The 24,079-nt window shown below is 38.0% G+C and overlaps 1 protein-coding gene and 1 pseudogene across 5 annotated transcripts in view; one reads left to right on the forward strand and one right to left on the reverse strand.

The window, feature by feature from the left end:
- Positions 1-24,079, reverse strand: part of UMAD1 (UBAP1-MVB12-associated (UMA) domain containing 1) — a 211,803-nt gene that overhangs the window by 120,976 nt on the left and 66,748 nt on the right. The window lies entirely within an intron of this gene.
- LOC116631009 lies at positions 8,954-15,813 on the forward strand (annotated as a pseudogene).

A 24,079-nucleotide genomic window follows, 5' to 3' on the forward strand; every position in this document is an offset into this window, starting at 1 on the left:
TGCGTACCATTTCACACTACATTTACTCTCCTGCTTTGATTTTAGAGCAACTCATTTCTAAGAATGTGCATTTGTATACACTTCATTTTGACTTGCCAAACCAAACCTGATTATGTTGCTTCTGAACCAATTCTAGACAGATACTTAACCAGAAATGCACACTGAGGTGAATGAACTAAAAATATTTAAATATATAGTACCTCTTTCAGGTTTCAGCAGGAATGTAAATGCACATATACACACACAGACCAAGCAAAAACAACCTAATGCATAAGTATAAAACCCATGTGTTTTAAAATAAATATTTCTCTACAAGTCTTCCCTAATATACGGAGAATCATTACTTTAACATGATTATATCTGAATGTATAGCACTTCGATGGGCTTAGTTTTCAGCAAGTCTATTAGGACAGAAAGAGGAGTCAATATTCCACCATAGTGCCATTTTAGACAAAGTAAAGCATTAATATCAGAAGCCAGAAAAATGTAAATGTCAAATAGTAACTTTCTCATCAATCAAGCTTCCTTTAGATAAGTGAACACAGAATTTCACATCTGTGATTATTCATATATATTTGCTTTTCAACTGACAATCTTGAAAATCACTTCATCTGAAAATTTTGGTTATAAGTGTTAAGTTCATGAATTAACAGAATTAATCCTTCTAAGAAGCTGTGACTTGGAAAAGGCACCTTGAGACACAGAGCAATGAACACGGACATAAATTATGCCTTAATGAAAAATAAACTTGTAAACAATATCATGTGTAGTGAAATCTCAGCTTCTGTGACAAAAAAGAAATGTAATCTTCTTAAACGACAAAAATAATTACTGATAGACATTATATGCAAGGGCTGGGAGATACCAGAAACTATATTTTTTATGAAATCTTTTAAAAAGCAATACATTTGGGGCACCTGGGTGGCTCAATCCTTAAGCGTCTGCCTTCGGTTCAGGTCGTGATCCCGGGGTCCTGGGATCGAGCCCCGCATTGGGCTCCCTGCTCGGCAGGGAAGCCTGCTTCTCCCTCTCTTACTTCCCCTGCCTGTGTTCCCTCTCTCACTATGTCTCTCTCTGTCAAATAAATAAATAAAATCCTTAAAAAAAAGCAATACATTTATTAAGGGTACGCTTTGTTAAAGATACTTTCTTAAGCATTTTACATACTTAGCTTTATTAAATAAATCCTCACAAAAATTTTGTGAGGTAGGTATTCATTATGAATAGGCATTTCACACAGGCGGATGAAGAGATTAAGTAGCCTGTGCAAATTTGCAGGAGTAAGAATTAGAGCTGGGACTGGATCCAAGTCCATGCTCTCTCCATTAGACCAGTCTTCCTTCCAGTAGCAAACAAGCCTATCATTTAGCAAGATAATTCAGTAGCATCAGCTATTACAACTACAAAAGGGCTCAGGGAATACCACATTCCTGCAGTCTGATTGGTTCGGCTATATTACGCAGATAAGAAGGAGAAATAAAGCACTTAGGCATGGCAATCCTTACTTTGCCAAGTTTTGGCACAGGAGAACAAACATGGAAAGAATCAAAACGAAATTAAATTCAACCTTCACATTTATGTGTCTTAAAAGTCCTATGAATCTAGACAGCAGAGACGACTTGATGAGAATACATGGAAAATAGGATGCAGGTTTTGTGAAAAGTCCTTCTGCTTGGATTCTGCATGTTGTATATTCCCCACTCTGTATGTATTTTGTACAGGTGTTTGAACATGTCTTTTATAATTGTACATTAAGAAAAAGTCTAAAAGAGAGTCCGCCCAAGATCATCTCATCGGTTAACTTCATTTTTAGTTATACTGTGGTTTGTTTTTTGATTAGCAATAAATAAAAGGTATTTTCTAGGAAAAAATATATGTATGTATACACACACGTTATGTAAGTAATACAAACAGGTGGGCCTAATTCTTATTGAAACACTTCTGATCTTAGCTTTCCTAACAGCCATTCTCCTCAATATTCCTCTTGACTCCCGCTGTTGTTTCTCAGTCTCTCATGAGCTTCTCCCACACTACTCAAGCTCTGTTTTAGAGTTCCCCAAGGCTGTGTCCCTGGCTCTTTCTCAACATGCCCTCTCTATGTAATCACATCCATTCACAAAGATGTAAATACCATGTGCATTCTAATAATCCCCAAATTTACACTATAAGCCCAAACCTCTGCTATAAAACTCCACTACTACGTAAAAGTTACTTTGTCCAAAAACTGAACTCAATCTTCCTCCTAAACCTGCTCCTTCTCTAGACTTCTGTATCCTCCACCCTGTGGCTCATGCCAGCAGACACAGAGATTCATTCCAGGGTACCTCTTTGTCCCCATATTTAATCCATCACCAAGTCCCCAAAAACATACTAAACCTGGTCACTATCCTAGCCCAAGTCACCACCATCTCTCACCTGGACTATTAATTATTGCTTTAGACCACTTCCTATCCATTCTCCCCTCCAACAGCCAGTGAAGTCTTTAAAACAAAGAAACCAGATACTATTATCCCTCTGCTTAAAAAACTTCCAATGATTTCCTCTTGTACTTTAGAACAAAACTCAAACTCCCAAGTCTTGTATGCTCTGACCTGTTCTCCATCTTCACTCCAGCTCTTTGCTTCCCTCCCTGTACTTCAGTGTTACTCATCTTCTTTCATTCAGTTCTTCCAGGAAGCCAAAATCCTCACTGCCTCTGGGCTTTTGCACATGCTGGTCCCTCTACCTGGAATTCTTTCTTTTACCTCTTGCCTAGCTCATTCTGATTCATTCTTCCAGTTCAACTCAAATATCATTTCTCTGAAGAGGCCTCCCTAAACAACACCCCCCCCACACACTTAAATGAGTTTCCTCTTGCAAATTCTGTCTCATAGCATCCTTTTCTTTCTTTCATATCTCTCATTACTGTTTGTAAGTAAATAAATATATATGTGTGTGTATATATATGTGTGTATGTGAATGCCTGGTTCTTCTACTAGGTTCTAAAATTCATAAACACAGGGACTATGTCTTGGTCCCCCCAACATAGCCAACACTTTGCATAGCGTCCGGCATCTAATGGGTGCTTTATAAATATCTGCCGAGGGGCTCCTGGGTGGCTCAGTCGTTAAGCGTCTGCCTCAGGTCATGATCTCAGGGTCCTGGGATCAAGCCCCACATCAGGCTCTCTGCTCTGTGAGAAGCCTGCTTCTCCCTCTCCCACTCCCCCTGCTTGTGTTCCCACTCTCACAGTCTCTCTCTCTCTGTCAAATAAATAAAATCTTAAAAAAAAAAATAGCTGCCAAATTAATTGGTGACGAGTCCCCTTCTCCACCAATACCCCACTCTCAGGCCCTGAAAGCAACCATTGTAACAATTTCCTTTTTATCTTTCCAGATATAAAAACATATGTTTAAAAGGGAAAGCATTCACAATAGCCAAGATATGGAAGCAAGCCAAGTGTCCATCGATAAGATGAATGGATAAAGAAGATGTGGTATATATACACCATGGAATATTACTCAGCCATAAAAAAGAATGAAATCTTGCCATTTGTAACAACATGGATGGGCCCAGGTGGTATTATGCTAAGTGAAATAAGTCAGACAAAGAAAGACCAATGCCATAGGATTTCACTTATTCGTGGAATCTAAAAAACAAAACGAACAAACAAAACAGATGCTTAAAAGAGAGAACTGGTGGTTACCAGAGGGGTGGTGAGCAGGGAGGATGGGTGAAATAGGTGTGGGGGATTAAGAGGTATAAATTTCCAGTTATAAAATAAATAAACCATGGAGATGAAAAGTACAGCACAGGGAATATAGTCAATAACATTGTAATAATGTTGTACCATGACAGATGGTGACTACAGTTATTGCGGTGAGCACTGAGTAATCCACAGAATTGCCAAATCACTGTTGTACATCTGAAACTAATATAACATTGTACGTCAACTATATTTCAATAACTTAAAAAGGGGAAAGAGTTCAAACATGAGTATATTTTAGTACGTTTTCCTAGTACAAATGTTTACATTTAAATTAAATCTAATAAAAAAATTTTAGAAAGATAATTAAATAGAAGTAGAACCTAGATAATAATTACAATGTAGTAAAAAACTGTTGATTTTTATAAAAAGGAAATGTTAGGGGCACCTGGATGGTGTAGTTCAGTTAAGCGTCCAACTCTTAGCTTCGGCTCAGGTCGTGATCTCAGGGTACTTGGATTGAGCCCTGTGTCAGTCTCTGTGCTCAGTGCAGAGTCTGCTTGGGATTCTCTTTCCCTCTCCCTCTCCTGCTCGTGCACACACACACACTCTCTCTCAAATAAATCAATCTTAAAAAAAAGTAAATGTTACACAGAAAGAGGCCATTCCATGTAAATCTTCAACATGTCAACAAACGTTTACTGAGCACCTATTATGTACCAGGTACTGTGCAATGGAGGTGACTCAGTAACTGAATTCAACAACAATTTTATCACTATGGTAAGTTTTTTTTTTTTTTAAGATTTTATTTATTTATTTGAGAGAGAGAGAATGAGAAAGAGAGCACATGAGAGGGGGGAGGGTCAGAGGGAGAAGCAGACTCCCTGCTGAGCAGGGAGCCCGATGCGGGACTCAATCCCGGGACTCCAGGATCATGACCTGAGCTGAAGGCAGTCGCTTAACCAACTGAGCCACCCAGGAGCCCACTATGGTAAGTTTTAAGAGGCAGTCAGTAAGAAAAATTTCTTCAATAAAACTCTAATTATAAACCGATTAGTTTTACTACAACAAAAAACTAAAATATTTTATTTAGGAGGAGAAAAATGACTTTATTTTGTCATTTTACAAATGTATTGAATTTTTAGTAAGTTGATTTAAAGCCTTATACTTAATAGTCCCATTTTTAGAGGAAGAAGAAATGCAGGTTTTGCTCCGTCCTTATCATATTAATTGTAGTTAATGGAAAAGTTCACAATTGCTTTTCAGCAAGCCAATGGTGTCAGGTTTATTCAATTTAACCTTGGCTTAATAAGCGTAGAGAACCTCAACTATCATTCTAATTGTTTTAATTCACTGTATTAAAATTCTTGTTTAAAAAAACTGCTTCTTTATTTTTTCCTTGCACTTAGAGGAATTCAAAGTTCTCGTAATAAGTTAAACACCTGGGGAAACTTCATTAAGCACTATTCCCTGAAATTACTGCTTCACCGTGCAAAATGGGGGCTTTATAACCTGAAGAAGTTAATGTAATGTGCACTACTGCTCAGGGACTCACAGTGGCAGTGGGAGACGCTGCCATGCTATTAACTTAATTAATGTTTCCATCAAATGAATGGAGTGCAGGAAAAAAAAAGTCATGCCTAAAAGTCAGGGTTTAACAAGGACTCAGAGAAACAGTGAATTCCTGATTTCAGTACTGGCTGAGGAAGACTTAAAACTTATTTCTGCTCTCAAACTGTCTTTAATTCTCATAGCTACATGTCAAGACATAAATGGGCACTGGATAGAGTCCAAAGAAATGAAAATGGTTACGGAATCTATTGATTGCTATAGGTAATAAACTATAAAAAGGGCTATGAATCTTCAGGATGGAAAGGGTAATGCCAAAGGCAAATTATAAGAGCAGATAGTGTTATGAACAGTTATGAAAGGTATGTCCTACTTGAACTTGTTCTCCAAGTTTCAAAATTCTAGAATTTCAGATTTCTACAGCAAAGGCAATACCAACTTAAAATTTGAAACAACTGAGGATGAACCAAGTATTATTTTAAGCTGTGGGTAGAAAACATCAATCTTATAAGAAGTGGTGGAAAGCTAAATGTACAATAGTTTACAGGAGGATTTAGGTGATACTTTTAGGCGACAGGTGACACAAAGGGTAGTCACGGATTCTCACAAAACATTCTTTGAGGTGGATGAAAAAAATATATATATATATGTAGGTTTCGACCAAATGATGGAATTCTTTTGCTTCATTTTAAAATTTGCGACTGACCAGTTTTCAATTGAAAGTTTTAGCCTGCTGTTCCGAATTTCAAATTTGACTCACGCCTTGAAAGTGGTGGTAATTCCAGGATTTCAGGAACTTTTAACAATTATGCTCCTATTATGGGAAACAAAGGTGCTCACCACATAGTAATTAGATGCTTAACAGTCTTAACTTATTTAAGCTGCGTTCCTATTTTCCCCATTGACACAGGAACTGCAAAGCTTACTCAGATTTCTCTTCAGCCAAGTCCTGGCTAACCTTCCTGTGCTTCCCCTTTGTACAGACAAATACATAGAAGCTGAACAACTTTATAAGTTTCTCTAACCAATCAATTGGCAAGCTGGGTCAGTTCTTCTACTCTTCATTAATTTATCATCATCCCCAAGTGGCCATTTGAAAATCCTCTAATTTTGCAGATGATCATGAAATACCTTGAGTCGTATAAACTCAGGTTCCATTTTTTACACATATATATCAAGAAATACTAACTGCTTTTGACCCTGATATAAATATCCAGCGTTTCTAAAGCTTTTTGCTCAACTTGCAGTGTCATTAGAAACACCCGTCAGCTTCCTTGAGAAAAAAATGGGCCTTGAAGAACCTAAGTTTTGCAAGTATTTCTGACCGTTTTTAGACAGCACAAGTACTGAAGTTAAACCATACTGCACAAGAGTAAATAATCACTTCAAAGAAACACTGGTGGAGTTATCGTGCCTGCTACAAAGGACTGTTTTATTTTGTTGAGCACGACGTGAAAAGGGCAGGTGTTAGGAATGGGGGAAAATGCCAAATCTCCCCTGAAGTTACAGCAACTGACCGGCAATACAGGGTGCATTTCACAGAGGCCCAGCAAAATGATGAGAGTGAGGCAGAGACTAACCGCATGGTCAGACCTCCAATGCCTGCTATTGCAGGTCATAACTAAGTATGTATATGGCCTCATCTGCGGTCTGTCCAATGAAAAGTCTGATATTTCAGCAAACTATGCTAATTTCCTAGTTTAAAAGTGTATAACCTAAGCCACTTAGGGTGTACTTATGTAATAATTAAGCAACACCTGAAATACTTTAAAAGTTTATAACTCATATAACTTCAGATCTTATACCCCAATAGTGGTGCTGAAAAGTAAAAGTAGTTTCTTACCCTTTCTCCTAAAATTTCTGCCAGCTCCTCTAGGAATCCAAACAACAGGATTTCATTCCCTAGCCCTCCTTTTTCTTTCCCTTGCCCATTCTCTGTCTCACCTGGGAACTCTCTCTCACCTGGGAACACTGACCCTGAAGCCAACAGCTCCACATTCTCAAGCTACCAGCTAATTCCAAATGCAGCCATGTCAAGGCAACTGAACGTGGCAGATGTAAAAGAAACGCAACAACAACAACAAAACAACAAAGAACACTGGCACTTTACTGTCCCGGGTAAAGATAGTGCCCCTTTTGAGCGTCAGCAGCCTTCCAGAGAGGATGCAGGCTAGGGGTTCTGGCCGATAGAAAATACGAAAGCAGGAGAAGCACATAAAGAAATGCCTACATGTGTTGTTGCTAGGTAGCCGCAGCCCCAAGAGCTCAGAAAAAGAGCAAATTATTGGTAAAGCTAAAGCAAGAAAATTTTCTTAATGCACAGCATGAAGCATAAACACAAGCATAAACCATAATACATCTGGTTAGAAGAACAAATAAAGTTCATTTATAGCCATTGCTTAATGAGTTTTCTTTACATCCATATCATTTTGCAATACTTTAATACTGAGGCAACAACCTAGTGTCAATTGACCTTGAACAATAGTCCATTAAATATCACCAGATCCTGCTTGAGCCAGTGGTTAGCGTCAAATACTACCCTGAGCTATCCAACTCAAATAGAGATGATTTAAATTTTATGACTTGCTGTATTAGCAGTGCTAATACATCACTTGCTGTATTAGCAGTGATTTATTTTTTGGCACCATGGGCACAGGGAGAACAAGCTTCTGTTTTGTTTGTTTCATTTTCAAGTTCAGTGAGTCAGATCCCATACTGGAAAAATTTCATGAAGTATACTACATCCTTCCAATGCCTACTCTAGGCCTTGGTCATATGTTGAACATCTTTAAGAAAATGGATTAATTCTTTCAATAGCTACCTACTGTTTAATAGTCTACAGACCCCCCAACTGCCCGGCTAGCTCAGTCGGTAGAGCATGAGACTCTTAATAGTCTACAGACCCTCTTATTAATTCAGAATAATTATCCTATATATATGAAAATGACTTTTTTCTATTAGCTTGGCTTTAGAATACATTTTTGCAATTGATAACATGAAAAACTGGGTTATGTTGTTGCTTGGTTTAAGGTGATTAGTAAGACAATGTCTTAATAACACTGTTCTTCCATTACATAATAATGGCTAATGTTTATTGAAGACTTAGTGTATACATGTGCTGGGCTAAGCCTCTGATAAGTACCATCTCATTTAACCTTTACAACAATCTGATAAATTAAGCATTATTATTCCATTTTACAGATGGGGAACCTGAGGCATATAGTAAGTGACCTGCCCAAAGACCAACAGCTAATTAATGTTATATACACCAGATCTGAACTCCGGTCTAATGAGCTTTGAGCTTCAGAGGCCAAGCCCCTGGCCACTAGGGTGGACTGTGTCTCACTGGGATCTTTTACTATAATTCACCACAGATAATATGCAGGAAATGATTTGGTCCAATTAACCATGAGAAGTATTCAGGGGATTTAGCCTCCCACCAAGCATGAAGCACCACTCAGTAAAGAAAACCTAAATTAAACCTCAAGATAAGTTCTGTAAGTCAAATCTATAGATGCTTATTGAGACCACGCAGAAGAGATGAGGGGCAAAACCAAGGAAACAGATTTCAAGAAAAAGAAAGGGGAGCCTGGGTGGCTCAGTCAGTTAAGCATCCGACTCTTCATTTCAGCTCAGGTCATGACCTCAGGGTCATGAGATCGAGAGATTCTCTCCCTCTCCCTCTGCCCCTCTGTACCTGCACACACATGCACGCACATGCTCTCTCTCTCTCTAAAAATAGCAAGCTATTCGCTTCTTTTGAACTAATCCTGAATATTTTCCTTTTCTTTTTATTTCTTTTTATTTTTTATTTTGAGAGAGCACGTGTGTCACCAAATCTGTTAAAAAACCAAAACTGAATAAATTTGAAGATCTAAAAAAAAAAAAACCACAAAAAACCCAAAAGAAGCGAATATACCAACCTTATATTATGGTGCTTCTGCATTTTATCATAAAATTTGGCTACTCTAAAATTATGCGACCTGACCACATTCCACACTCTTCCTCATATTACTACACATAAAAAGATAATATGCCAAGCTTCAAGGAGACCAATTTAGCAAAAACTTGCAGATAAACAAAGCAAAAACAATCATCTTCTGTTAGATGAAAATATAAGGGTAACTAAAACTGTATAAATCTCAGTGCACACATTAAAATAATAGTACAACCACTGGTGTGTCATCAAAAAAAAAAAAGGAAATTGTCACAGGTTAAATAAATCAAATAATACTGAGTATTTCCTACTGGTTTTGTCTTTCACTTATACCATGGTGGTAGTTTTTCTCCAGGCTTTTGATCCTCCAACATGACTAAGATTATTTGCTCCAGAGATTAAGTCACGGACAAAACAAAAGGCAAATTTAAGAACTGGTGGTGAGCATGGGCAGAAACCTCAGCAGAAATTGCTGTTGAGGGAGCACCCATCCTGGGCCCAGGGCTGGCTGCATATTTTACATAAATTCTCAGATATAAACATCATGGCAGCCCTACTGAGACCATGTCATCATCTTCCTTTCAGAGCTGAGGAAAACTGAAGCCCAGAGAGGTTAATTAACTCACCAAAGTCCCAGCTGGGAAGTCACAGAGCTGAGATTCAGATCCAGATGTCTGATTCACTAGACAATAATGGTTTCCCCTAAATTAACATATAAAATTTATACATTTTTGGAAGCTTAACTCCTTTTTCTCCAGAAGACGTCAGGACTCTCAAAATGTAGTTGTACAACCTGGCTGTCAGGGGTGCAGACCAAGCCAAGAAAAGGACCACCCTCGTCGAACAAGGCAGCTATCACGCCAGGAGAAGCAGCGCGGTCTGTGGGGAAACCGGACGTCTGATGACCTCTGGCCACCCCCGTTGTTTTTGGTTCATTTCCTAAGGCGAGGAGAGGGGAAGTGACCATCTCTTTAGGTGGCCACCAGAAGCCAGGCTCCAGGCATGCTGGAGGCATCGGTAGGGGATGACACCGGCCTTCTGAACTGCGGCAAAGCTCAGAGAGACACAGTGACCCTCACCTCAACACACTGAGGACCAAGTCTGTCACTCTATATGAAGACATTAAGAAACAATCTCAGGATTCAAAGAGAGAGAACTCTTTCTTAAAGAAAAGAATAAGATGTTTGGAAGAAACATTTATGGGAACTTGATTAGATGAAGAAAAATAGGTTCTCTGAAACAAAAACAAGTAAATAGGGGCTATCATGCACATCAGAAGGTCGGCATCGATAAGATAATTTGAAGAGCACACTGGACTAAAATGAATAAAGACAACTAAATCTGAAAGTACTGAGTGAACAGATACGATCTAAATAAACAGAACTCTTCCAGATAAAAAGACAGAAGTAGAAACTCAGCAGGTGAGGAGGCACAGAAATCCACCTTCATCAAACTGGAAAGTGGAAAAATGGACCTGTGACCTAAAGCCAACCACTTAGCCCAAGAGCTGGGATGTGGGAAGAAGACATGTAGAGATCTCAAAACTGAACTACAAAAATCAAAAGGGATCATTCTCAGGAGGACGATCTGACCAGCAGACATCTCCAAAGACCACGCTTCTCAAGTAAGAATGTGTAATATTCACACTGGGAACCGAGGAGAGAAAGGACTAATTTATATCAGTGACTTAAGTGCAGCCTGAATTAATAGCACTGAAAACCTCAATTGCAATCTGGAAAGCCCAAAAGAATGCAGTGAAGTCATTGGGAAGGACAGCACAAAAATCCAGCTGGCATATTTTACTAGAATATTCAAAAGATAACCCTCTCTCTCTCACCAAATGGCAAAGCTCTTTGTAATAAATACCACCACTTCTCCTTTGCCAGGAGATAGAAAGATTTTATCGGAGAAAGGAATTCTCTAATCATGGACACACAATGAGAGATCCATTCCTGACGGTGGCACAAAATTTCAGGAACACAACTACTATGGCAAACTGTATGGGAGGGAATTCATGGGTGTTCCCAGGTCCTTCCAAACTGAAGGAAGCAGGCTTTGGGGAAGTTAAGAGTAAAACTTCAGGATCAAGATAATCAAAACCGCCTTTATAGGAATTAATTCTGAATATGAAGATGTGGCATCTTAGCCAGTGGTTTTCCAAGAAATGTGTATAACAAACTAAAAGTGGACTTGGATGAAAAGTTTGCAGAAGCCTTCAGTATGTGCACATGCATGTGTGTGTATACCCACACACCTCATTGTACCTTAAAAAAATAACCTTTAAATTACACTATTTTTCCTTCAAACCTGATATCACAATGGGTTATCTCTAGCTATAATATCTGTGCCCTCAAGAGTGTTATGCTATCAATCACCCAATGTCAACTTTTCTCTTTGACCTTGCAACAATATTCATTTAAGGCATAATCACTCTTCACAAATCACTGTCTATTAAACAGTAATTTATATGATGTGTTCCTGAAAATTTTTTTACACCACTGGTTTTATGAAACCCAAGTGTTCCATGGCTGAAGCCACTAAAATACCACCACCCTGTTCACAACAGATCAGTAAGTACACTTTTAGGAGTATAAATAAAACACTTTATAATCTTATATATACTATGTAATACAATTCCAATTGAATGAAAATGCTTTTTAATATCAGAGTCTTAGGTCTTAGATATTTCCTGAGCATTGTGGGAGATTGCAAAGCATTTTTAATTAATGCATTTGGGATTAAAAATGCTTTTTGAATGAAAAAATAAAATTATCTGGCATACCACTTTGCTTCAAAAACAAAAAGATGTATCATAAGGTGATAATGCAAATTAATGGAAATGATAGGTAACTATTTCATTCCGAGCGGATGAATGGAAAATGAAAGATCACAAAAGCTTTTTAGGCTAGGCATTTACTCTCAAGTATGGTGTGGTGAATGGTTTCCTTTTAACCATATTCCTCATGATCTTAAGTATTTATGACAAAACTTCAAATGTATGGTAATGATTCCATACTTCTCCATATAATAAAGAATAACAAATCTTTCTATTTTACTTAAGCGAAAGCCAAATAAGAAGAAAGGTTTACCTCTGAAAAGTAAAAGCACCAAAATATAGCTTAATTAAACAGAGAAGATAATTTCAAAAGCATAAGCTTCCTACATTCATGAACTTAACGGTTCAAATCTAAAGGCCTTAGTTAAAATGAAAAATCTTAATAAGTAAAAGTTACCTGCATCACCAGTCCAGGAACCAGAGAATTTCTGGCAACTGACGGGAGATTCACATTCACACTAGGATAAATCTAATGGCTTAATTTCACCTAGCATTCCCAATTCACACTGTAGTAGACTAACTGCTGAGACTCCATGAGTGAACGGCAATCTTCCCAGGATTACAGAACTAAGGACAATATCTCAAAAGGAATGCTCTAATTACGCCTATAATTCTACACTAACTTTATAATAACGTTAATCATAATAATGTGGATCAAAAGCTTTTTTTTATAAGGTGGGGAAGAACAAAACTATATAATTAAAGCATACACTGCTAATTCTTGACTATAATCAAAAAAGAAAAGACAAAGGTAATCACAATCCTTTGAAGATGCAAGGAAATTACAAGTTCAGAATTATCTAAAACAGCCAGAAATTGCACTCATATTTTCTTCTCTAAAGAGAGATATTTGTACCATGTATGACAGAAACATAATTTTATCAGTAAGTGCAAAATCTGTCTTGGTGTGTGGTAGCTGGATTCAAGAGAGTTCCACACTACTAATACAAATAGAGTATGTTAAGCACATAAAATAGGTAAGTATGAACAATTCACATGTTTTCATAAACATTTAAAGAAAGGTTCAGTGACAAGTTGAAAATTAATAAGGTATTTTAGCAGAATACCTAACTTCAACTGACATGACTGGCCAGTAGTAAACACTGCCCTGTAGTAATTTTGTACAACGTCCGGCCAACATACCAGCCTTTGTAGACATAATTACCACCAATTGCTATGTTTTCTGTGTACCATCCATTTCATATAATCATATTAATTTCAAAACATGAGCAATGTCTATTCTAACGAGAGGACCACAATTCTAATTTAGGAATATGAAATTTATATTGGTTTGCTTTGTTCTCTAGGATAACAATGTCACGGCTGGGTAAAAGATATTCCCTCTAAACCAATAAATATAATCAACAAAGGAAATGTACCAGTGAAACACCGAAAAATGTCAGCCTTCAGTGCGCACTTATAGCCTAGGAGTATCTTCAGAACTATACGCCAAGACCACTGATGTCTTTCTGGGGTTTAACTTGGCATTCACCCAACTACCCAGAGATTCTGGAGTTTCCTGCCAGATAAAGGACAAATATACCAACTGGGTATGGTGTGTTACTTGCTGCAGTTAAAAAAAAACCAAAAAACCAAAAAAACAATGCCAGAGGGCAACACTCTTGGTCCACAAAAATGCCTGACATTTCTGGCTTAAGACCTTTTGGGTCTAATAAATAGCTCCATTTCTTAGGACAGAGGTTTCTTTCACTGATGGATTTATTAAATAAATAAGTAGTTCATCAGTTTACAGAATGTGTCATTTCACACAATTTACTATGAAAGAACTAGCAGGTGGCACTATTAAGATCCATCAGTAGTAGGAATTGTTTCATAGATGACCAACTCAATCTACGTTTGGAACACTGCCATCCTTTATAAGGTTTTTCCATGTAACACATTCAAAGTTTTAGTGCACATCTACTCAGGGTGTTTATGAAATCCTTGTGCAACTTTAAACTTGACCTATCCCACTGAACTATATTTTATGGGACTGTGTTAAAACTGCTGTGTATTCATCCAGACCACATTCTTTAAAGGAACTTCAAGCCAGGATCATGAATGCAATTTATGAAATCACTGGGCAGCAGCTGGAGAATGTTTTCAATGAGGTGGAAAATCGGACTGAATGTTGTTGGATCACCAAAAAATGGTGGCTATGTTGAAGTCTATAAATTTAAACTGCAATGTTAAAGTCTTATTCACACTGATTTAAGTCATTTTTAATTTTTTTTTTCTGTCACAAATACAACAAAGATCAAGGTTTAAAGTTAACATGGAAATTTTTAAAAATACCCAAAATGGCTATGATGTTATATATTTCTATTAGAAATTTTACTATTTTTCCCATGTTGGAAGACTAATAGCAACTCATTAGAAAATGTTTTACAGCATCCAAAAAAGGCTAACATATATTTTAGAGATCACTGATTCTCCAACTGACTTAAACCACATTTTTAAAATTCTACTATTTATAAAGATACATATTTGTAAATAAGCCATTTCCTAATGGGTTGTGAAAGAGAAAAATCAGTATGAGAGAGACTGGTTAACATGTTAAAAGAGAACGTGGTTAGATGCAAGGCAGTATCCTGGATTTGATCCCAGAACAACAAAAAAGACATTTATAGAGAAACTGGTAAAACCCAGATAAAGTCTGTGGTTTTGTTAATACTATTGTACTAATGTTAATTTCTTAGTTCTGACAAATCTACCATGGCTGTGTAAGATGTAGATGAAAAATATTTCTAAAATGCTCTGTGATATCTTTGCGACTTTTCTGTACACCTAAAATTATTCCAAAATAAGAAGTTTATTAAGTTTTTAATAACTTAATATTTTAATAACTTTAAAAACTTATTAAGTTTTTTTAAATGTGATTAGAATATTCACAGTACCTTCTGTAATTACCTTTTTCTCTACCTTATCTATAATCACTGACTGGGACACATTTTATTTTCCAGAGTTGGCCAAAACATCTCCCATCACATGTGTTCCTTAGCAACATTTCCCCAACAAGAGCTAGTATTTATTTCTCTATGCTCCGAATCTGGGAACACCCTGAGGCTCCTTGACCAACAGAACATGGTGGAAGTGATGCAGTACTGGTTCCAGGTCTTAGCTGGCTTGGTAGCTTCTACTTCCTGTGTCTCTGACCACTGATTCTTAGAAGCCAGCCACCATTCTATGAGAACCCAAGTGATATGGAGAGGCTATGTATAGATAATCTTTTTCACAGCCTTAACTTGACCTAGCATCTACTGATGGTTATGTGAATAAGCCACTCTGGACATCAAGCGCAGTCCAGCTTGGTAATGACAGAGACCCCAGCCAATACCTGATTACAACCACACGAAAGAGCCCAACCAAGAACAGTCCAGCTATGCCCAGTCAACCCACAGAACTATGAGAGATGATCACAAATTGTCATCTGATGCCACTAAATCTGGGTAGTTTGTTACACAGCAAAAGATAACGAGGACACTGGCAATTAACAAAAAGGAAGCTAATACCCAGATGTATATTCATGGAAGTGTTGGAAACAGAAGGTCTAGAACACAGAAGATCTGAAAAAATAATAATTTTTTCACTTTACTATTCTGCCTACTTCTTTCTCCTCACTGAATTTACTGATTATAGCAGTTAAGGATGATAAGTAAATTTCAGAAAAAAATACTCAACTGGAACTTCACAGGAGACTCAACTTTTTTACGTTTACCAAAAGTCAGACATATCAGTTCACTAATGCCAATAAATGTTTTCTTAAAAGGGACAAGAACTGGGGCACCTGGGGGCTCGGTCGGTTAAGCATCCAACTCTTGATCATGATCTCAGAGTCCTGGGATGGAGTCCCAGGTCCGGCTCCCTGCTCTCTCCCTCTGCCCCTCCCCCCCATGCTCTCCCTCTCTCTAATAAATAAAATCTTTAAAAAATAAAATAAAATTACATTCCAAAAAAGAGACAAATTATTTCAAAATTTTTTTTCTAAGAAGTCTCTTTTTTTTGGGCAGTGCTACAGAATAAATGTTTGTGTCCTCCCCAACCCCCACCAAATTCGTATGTTAAAACCCTAACCCCCAAGGTGATGGTTTTGGAGGTGAGGCGTTTGGGAGGCGATTGGGTCATGAGAGTGGAGTTTTATGAATGGGATTAGTGCCTTTATGAAAGAGACCCCAGAGAGGTCCTGTACCGCTTCCACCATGTGAGGACATGGCTAAAAGACAACCACCTATGAACTAGGAAGTGGTCCCTCACCAGACACCAAATTTACCAGTGCATCAATCATGGACTTCCAATCTCCAAAACTATAAGAAATAAATTTGTTGTTTATAAGCCACACAGTTTATGGTAATTTTCGTATAGCACCCAAGTGGACTAAGACAGGTAACTTTGAAATAAATAGGCAATTTAGCAAAAAGTCTTTTGGGTTATTTAATTGCCCTGAGCAAATTAAACACCCAGAAGTCTTTAACATAATACTCTAAAATGAAAAATGACCCAATCCTCTTGATTCTTACCTCTAAAAATATCTCTAGAAGGTATTTTTCCCCTTTCATCTCCACTGCTGCTAGTTCAGACTTCATCTTACTTTGACCATTACAAATAGCTCCCAAATATCCTCCGTGTCTCAAACCTGTTTCCTCTACAGACCATGTCCCATACTGCTACCACAGCTCTGTTTTTTAAACATCTATTGGATTATTTTACTCCTTCCACTCAGAAGGAAAAAAAAAACTTTCAAAGTTTGATTTGAAAATCAAAGTTCACCAGTTTTATTGGATCTGCAAAGCCCCCACTCCCGCTCCCACGGCTGCCCTCTCCAGTCCCAACCCACTTTCAGGTATCACTTCTCGCTACATCTCATCAGGTTTTATTTGCTTTAAAAATCACCATTTTTCAATATTCTGCTTATGATTACATAAACTCTAATTTGATTGCTCCCAAGTTCTGTTTCTATGGTGAAATGCATGCTGATCATCACATGCCTGCTTCTGAAGCCTAACCATTCAGATCACCTGGCTCAGATCAGGAGGGGAGGAGAAAGGGATACCCAGTGTGCCTTTGAAGGGGTCAAACATGAGGATGTGGGCATATTTTTTTTCCTCTAAAAAAGGAATGAACCAGGCAAGTATGGATGCAATTAAAAATAAGGAGGTCTAAAGCTAGAAAAAGAAAGATGTTGGATGAGACACAATCATCTGCTTAACGTGAGGGCTAGCGGAAAGCTCAAAAGGAAGTTAACATGTCTGTCGGCCTCCGTGGGCAGGTCAGCACAGTGGTTCTCAACCTTGGCTGCACATTAGAATCACCTGGGGATGTCTAATCCTGTGACATATACTCCAGGCCTACTACATCAGAATCTCTAGGGGTGGAACCAAGCCATTGGTAGGTTTTAGAACACCGCAGGTGATTCCAATGGGCAGTCAAGGTTGACATCTACTCTGTGAAGACACAGCTGACGAACAAGGAGCAAAGAAGAGTGCTCACAGTTCAGGTAACTAGAAATCGACCATACATTCTAGCGCCTATAGCACAATTATTATTTTCTGTGGGAATGCTTTGTAGCCTGGGGGGAGGGGCAGATAAAGGAAAAGGTTGGGTTTATCCAGACTTGAAAACTGGCAGGGATCAAAATAATTGAGAGACCCGATCTCACAGCATTGCAATGACTGACCACAGGCTCCAGACTGGATAAGAAAAGAAGTCCAGAAGTGGTGAGAGTCTGAGCAAATAACAACTGTCAATTACACAAGCAGAAATGGTGGCATGCAAGAGGGGCCATTTGACTTCAGAGAATAGGATTTCTGGGTTTAAGATTTAAGATTCCAGGAGAAGCCCATTCTGAGTGATTATATAATGTTGAGCAAGGCCATAGCGGAGAACTGCTAAAGTAGAAAAGGTAAAAATCATTGGCAGGCAAAGTCTTTGGAGAATAAGGGATTGAAGTTGGGGTGTTAGCTGGGGCATCACCACGGATAACAGAGTCACCCAGACTGACTACAGGATCTGGGAAGGGGAGAGAGCCAAGTCCAGGGGCCAGGGAAAGTCTGGGGCACAATCTAGAGCGAGTAGAAGATGGCAGGTGGAATGAAGTTTGGAAGATGGCGTCCTTATTAATGATGTAGATGAGAAATGGACTGAAATGGCAGTGTGGCAGCAGCAGAATGACAACCCTGATCCCAGAAGCCAAGTCCTAAGTGTGTGAGAATGAGCAGCTTCCATCTGAAAGGGCTGAATCTTCTCAATTAAGGGGAAAAAAGGGAGGAGCATCTTTTCAAACCATATTTGTTCATGTCACGCTCACCCACAGCTCAGTGATCATCCATGGTTTCCACTGCTCTTTTGATAAAGACATTAGCAGGGCCCACGAGGTCTAGTGTGAAGGTCTGCCTGACTCCCTCGCCTCGTCAAGTTCCACACTCCCTTCTGGCTCTCTGCACATCAGCTTACAGGCCTTTTTTCCAATTCCTCCAAGTGCTATTTGCCCTCCCACCAAAGAGCCATTATGATTTGTTGTTCCCTCCATCTCCCCTCCTCTCTCCATTCAGTTAACTCTTATACACGTTTCCATTCCAGCTCAAATGTTACTTAGGAAAGGCTTCCTCAAACTTCCACACACGGTCATCTGCTCTCACAGCACTTATTGATGCTGTAGTTTTACACTTATTCAGGTGATCACATAATTAAAGTCTGTCTCTCCAACTGGACTGTCAGTTCCAGGAGGGCACAGACTGCATTATCATATTCATTGCTTATTCCCGATACCTAGAGAAGTAACTAGCATACGGTAGACCCACTAGAAATGCTGTTGAATGAATGGATATGCAAACGAATGGTGAAAAGGCACTAGATGGAATCTTGATATTATTCTTCTAGCAGCCAAAGATAACACTCCTCGAGTGCTTCCCAAATGGGAGATATGGCCACTCATTTAATCAATGTATCAACCTCTAAAATAGGCTTTATCATCGCAATTTTACAAATGAGGAAAATGGCACTCAGTGAAATGAAATTACTTACCTGTCATCCCCCACCAGAGAAGTTCCAGAGCCAGGATTTCCCTAGGGAGAGGTACTCTACCTCTATGTAAAGGTATGTAAAGCCAGCGACAGGGGTATCTAGAGTGAAGGCCAAGGTATTGCTCAAAACAGCAACTCTAGATGTGTACACATCTCTGAACTCGTATCAGTGTGACTGGCTTCAAGCTGGTGCTTTTCACCATGATATTTTACAATAGAATGGAGGTCCCAAGGGTTGCAAACTGGGTCAATGGAAGAGAATACATTTGGATGGGGAGCTCAATCAAATCACTGAGAGGACAGGTAGCCAAAATCCTCACGCGCAGGCACAAAAGATCAGAGAAGGAGGCAGCACAAGAAGTTGATTCATTGACTCGCAGAGATCTTCCCTGAGATGGGAGTTCTCATTCCAGTGAAAGTTCAGGAAAGGTAACCAGTTCGTGCTGATGACAAAGTCTCTTCCGTATTTTATGGGACAAAACTCTGAAATCACCATTTAGTTCTTACTCAAATACATGAGCTTCTTTTAAGGAAAAACTGGGTTGTAATGGCAGGAGCCCCCTGCATGGCTCGAGGTCATGCTGAAGTAGAGTGCTTTTCGGTGGGGAACAGTAGTGAACTGGCTCCCCGACATCGCAAACCGATTTCCAACTTGCCCACAACGCCAGGTCCAAAGCACATGAACCTCTAGACACACAGAGTATGTGGGAAAAGAAACTTCAATGTTTTCCTTCTAATCTAGTTTTGGTCAAAATCCAAATAAGAGACATTCGCATGCCTTATTAGTTTCCTAGGACTGCCACAAAAAGTACCACAAACTTGGCGGACTAAAATGATAGAAATTTATTTTCTCACAGTTCCAGAGCCTGAAGTCTGAAATCAGGGGTCAGCAGGGTCATGTTCTCTCTGAACTCTCTAGGGGAGAACACTTCTTTGCTTCTTTCTAGCTTCTTCCAAGGACTGCCCAGGTTGCTGGCAATCCCTGGTGTTCTTTGGCTTGTAACTTCCTCACTCCAGTCTCTGCCTGCATCACCACATGGCCTTGTGTGTGTGTGTATGTGTATGTGTGTGCGCGCACATGTATCTGTTTCCAAATTTCCCTCTTCTTACGAGGACACCGTCATTAGATGGAGTTTCACTCTAATGAATATGACCTCATCTGAATCTGATTACATCTGCAAAGACTCTATTTCCATATAAGGTTATATTCATAGGTACTAGAGGTTGGTAGGTCTTTTTTTTTTTGTAAATAAATTCCCTTATTTATTTGTTTTTTACATTAGTTAATATTCAATTAATGTTGCTTAGAAGCACATGAATCCTAATTAGCACAGGAAGACCTAAAGAAAGTATTCCAATATTCTCACTTTTAAAAATAAACATGTTGGGGTGCCTGGGTGGCTCAGTCGTTAAGCGTCCACCTTCGGCTCAGGTCATGATCTCAGGGTCCTGGGATCGAGCCCTGCATTGGGCTCCCTGCTCGGTGGAGAGCCTGCTTCTCCCTCTCCCACTCCCCCTGCTTGTGTTCCCTCTCTCACTGTCTCTCTCTCTGTCAAATAAATAAAATCTTAAAAAATAAATAAATAAATAAAAATAAACATGTTAACTCTAATGGAATAAAATAAAATAAAAATAAAAATAAACACCTGTATCTCTAAGGAAAATCACCATAATCAATTGGAAATTTAGCCAGCTCCTAGATAGGAGGAAAAAAAAATCCCTAAAAAAATAAGGCATATAAAAATCTGTACCCCCACACCTTTCCCTTAACCCCTGAAAGTCTTTTTTTTCTTGCTCTTTTCCCCTAGTTTTGTTGAGATATAACTGACCAACAAGATTGTATTGGTTTAAGGTATACGACATAATGATTTGATATATGTGTATATTACAGAATAATTACCACAATACGTTCAGTTAACATCTATTATGGGAGACACAAGTCAAGCTGCAACACACGCTAACCACTCATTCCTCCGGGTAGTCCAAAGTCCAGCTTCCTACAAATTCAGATTACCAGAACACGGCATACCTGCATTCAATTCACTTCACTGAAGGCTTTAGTTCATCAGTAAAATGCCCTTTATATTAGAAGTTTAAATAAAAATATATGAACTAATATATTGGCTTCTTCTACAAAACCACAACTGGACACAATAATCATTGTTTTTTCAAAAAGTCTTTATAATTACCATGAGAAAAGTTTATTTGTCCTGATGATAATGAAAAGTTTTTGCATTAGGAAGCTTAGTAGTTTATACTATAGTAGTATATTTAATAGTCTTATACTATCATACCATAGTAACCTGGCTCAACAATTCTCAAATTTTGGTTGTATCAAAATTACCGTGTGGGAGGGATGCAGAGGAAGATGATTAAAATAGGTACCAAGACTCACACCTAACCTACAAAATCAGAATTAATGGGGATGAAGCCCAGGCATATGCATTTCTGACAAGCATCCAAAGTGATTCTGATGTACACAAAATGTGAGTACCACCAGGTGAGGGTTTTTTCACTTCCTTTCCTCCCTTTATTCTCAGGGGTGTATAGATTGCAAGTTCTATTTCAATGGTCTTAGGGAGTTCATGTTCTTTATTGCAAAGCTATATATTTTTATATTTAAATTTAATATTAATAAGCAGTTTCTAAGCATTCTACCTCTGAACTATTCATTTGAAATAATACTTGTGACTATATTTTAGGTCCAATTGCATTTTTTCCCCCATACATTCTCAAACAGATGGCTTTATTCATCCTCACCATGTCCCTCAGTAGTACACTGCAAGAAACTATTATTCTCTTCAAAGATGAAAAATAAAGGCTCAAGTCCAAGTCAAACTGAGTATTTATTAAACACCTTTAATGTTCAAGACACTGTTAAATATCATCTCATCAGGACAGGTTATACGGCTAAGGAGGGACATCTCTGAATATGGAAAGATTAGTGTTTCACTGAAACGCTCCCCAGCCCACCGACTCACCATCTCCTGCATGCAAAGAATTCAACAGTCTGAACAGTTTAATTATATTAATTGATCAGTATAAGTAGTTGTGAACAATTTGGAATAAGAACTCCAAGTTCAAGTACTTTCTTCTTTTCACATTATTTTTCTCATCTTCGTTTCACATGTAAAAACTAATTAAAATCTCTCAAATTTAAGACTATAAAGTACCACAAAGAACTACAGTCACTAAGGTGGAAAAAAAAAAAAAGATACTGGTTTCCATGGCCTTCTACAGTTGAAACTATGTGAAAAATTATTTCGTTGGTTTGAAGTCTTTTGTGAAATCCCTTGCGAGACTCAACTGTTGACTGTGGTTAGAATACATTCAAAAGTATAATCAGATTGCATCATCGCCATCACCTGCTCAGAGGCAAGTTGAAGAAACATGTGCTCATGAGGCTGAGGCTGCCTTATTGTCCTACACTCTCATGTGGGCTTGCCAGAGAGATTAGTCACCAGTTTGCAGCTGGTTTCAAATTCAGTTGCTGTGATCCAAGTGCAGATGCCGTGGCTTACCCTAATTATACTGCTCCAGTTTAATCTTTCCACTTGTAGCATACTATATACTGGATCAAATTCAAGACTCTGAAAATTGGTTTCAAACAGAAGACACTTCAAAATCCACATTCGTGACCCTCCCCTACAGCCTGCTGATCATATTTCATCACTGTATCTTTGGGATCTTCTGAGTCCGTCCCAAAGGTGTCTATAGCTACCTCACCCATCACTGACTCTCGTTAACAAAAAGACAGGAAAAGCTGTTCTTAGAAAAAAAAAACATTTTTTTAAAGAAAATAAAAGTTCTGTCAGCTCCAGAGGTACTTTTTATATTTAAAAAAATTTCCAGTTTCTCCCTGCTTGGAATTAAACATACTAGCAAATACTACAGAAATTAATCTTAGTCACTGGTTTCTAAATTTGACTGATGATCAAAATCACCCTAGAGGCTTTAAAAAACACCCATAGATTTCCCCCTCTATATATTGGACCTACTGAGTCATAATTTAAAGAGGTTTCTTTTAAACTTAATCCATAAATAAAGCTTATGCTGGTGCTGCTTCTAAGAGAAAGAAAGAACAGGTTTCTGCCTATCTCAGGCAGGTCTTTTTGCTGCCTGTTACTGTCTACATTTCATAAATGCCCTTGTGTCAAGAATGATGTCTATACAAGGAAATGGGGTAAGACAGAACTCTTAAACAAAAAAAGAAAGAAAATCCTAGCATCACAAATCCATAGAAGATAATTAGACAAGGAGCTCCAAGAAGGTATTTGTGGATGCGAAGAAAAATGATGAGCGGTAAAACACATATTTCCAAATAGTCATAATTTATTAGCCATCTGTTTTAATTTGTTGGATACATGTAGTTTTTTTCTCCAAGATAACTTAAAAGTATGGTTTTGAAGGTATACATTTTAAACTTTAGATTATGTATTTCTACTCTGTTTCTTAATAATGCATTCATATAAAATATATGAATATATTGGCTTCTTCTATAAAACCACAACTGAACACAATAATCATTGTTTTTTCAAAAAGTCTTTATAATTACCATGAGAAAAGTTTATTTGTCCTGATGATAATGAAACGTTTTCTTTTCTTTGCATTAGGAAGCTTAGTAGTTTATATTATAGTAGTATACTTAATAGTCTTATACTATCATAAGTATGTTTGTGGTAAACAAAAGACAACCTATATCTTCACCACACACACCATATCATGTATGATATTATAAAAAAATTAAAATACTAAAATAGTTGTATGAGTAAAATAAAGCATCTTACAAGAAATTCATATCAGTATATTTCAAAGTACCACTGGGGATACAAATAACACATTCAAGTTATACTGAACACATTATCTGAAAAAAAAAAAAATCACTCTTAAATTCTGCAATATTTCTCCTTCCCAAATGAATGATGTCAGTTTTACTTTAGTATCTGTTCTAAAATTTAGAATTTGTTTATTATATAGAAATACGAAGTTAAACATTCTGCTGGAGCAGGTTATTCAACACGGGGCTAAAACAA

The sequence above is a fragment of the Phoca vitulina genome, unplaced genomic scaffold (assembly GCF_004348235.1).
Source record: "Phoca vitulina isolate PV1807 unplaced genomic scaffold, GSC_HSeal_1.0 scaffold4, whole genome shotgun sequence".
Classification (NCBI taxonomy): Eukaryota; Metazoa; Chordata; class Mammalia; order Carnivora; family Phocidae; genus Phoca; species Phoca vitulina.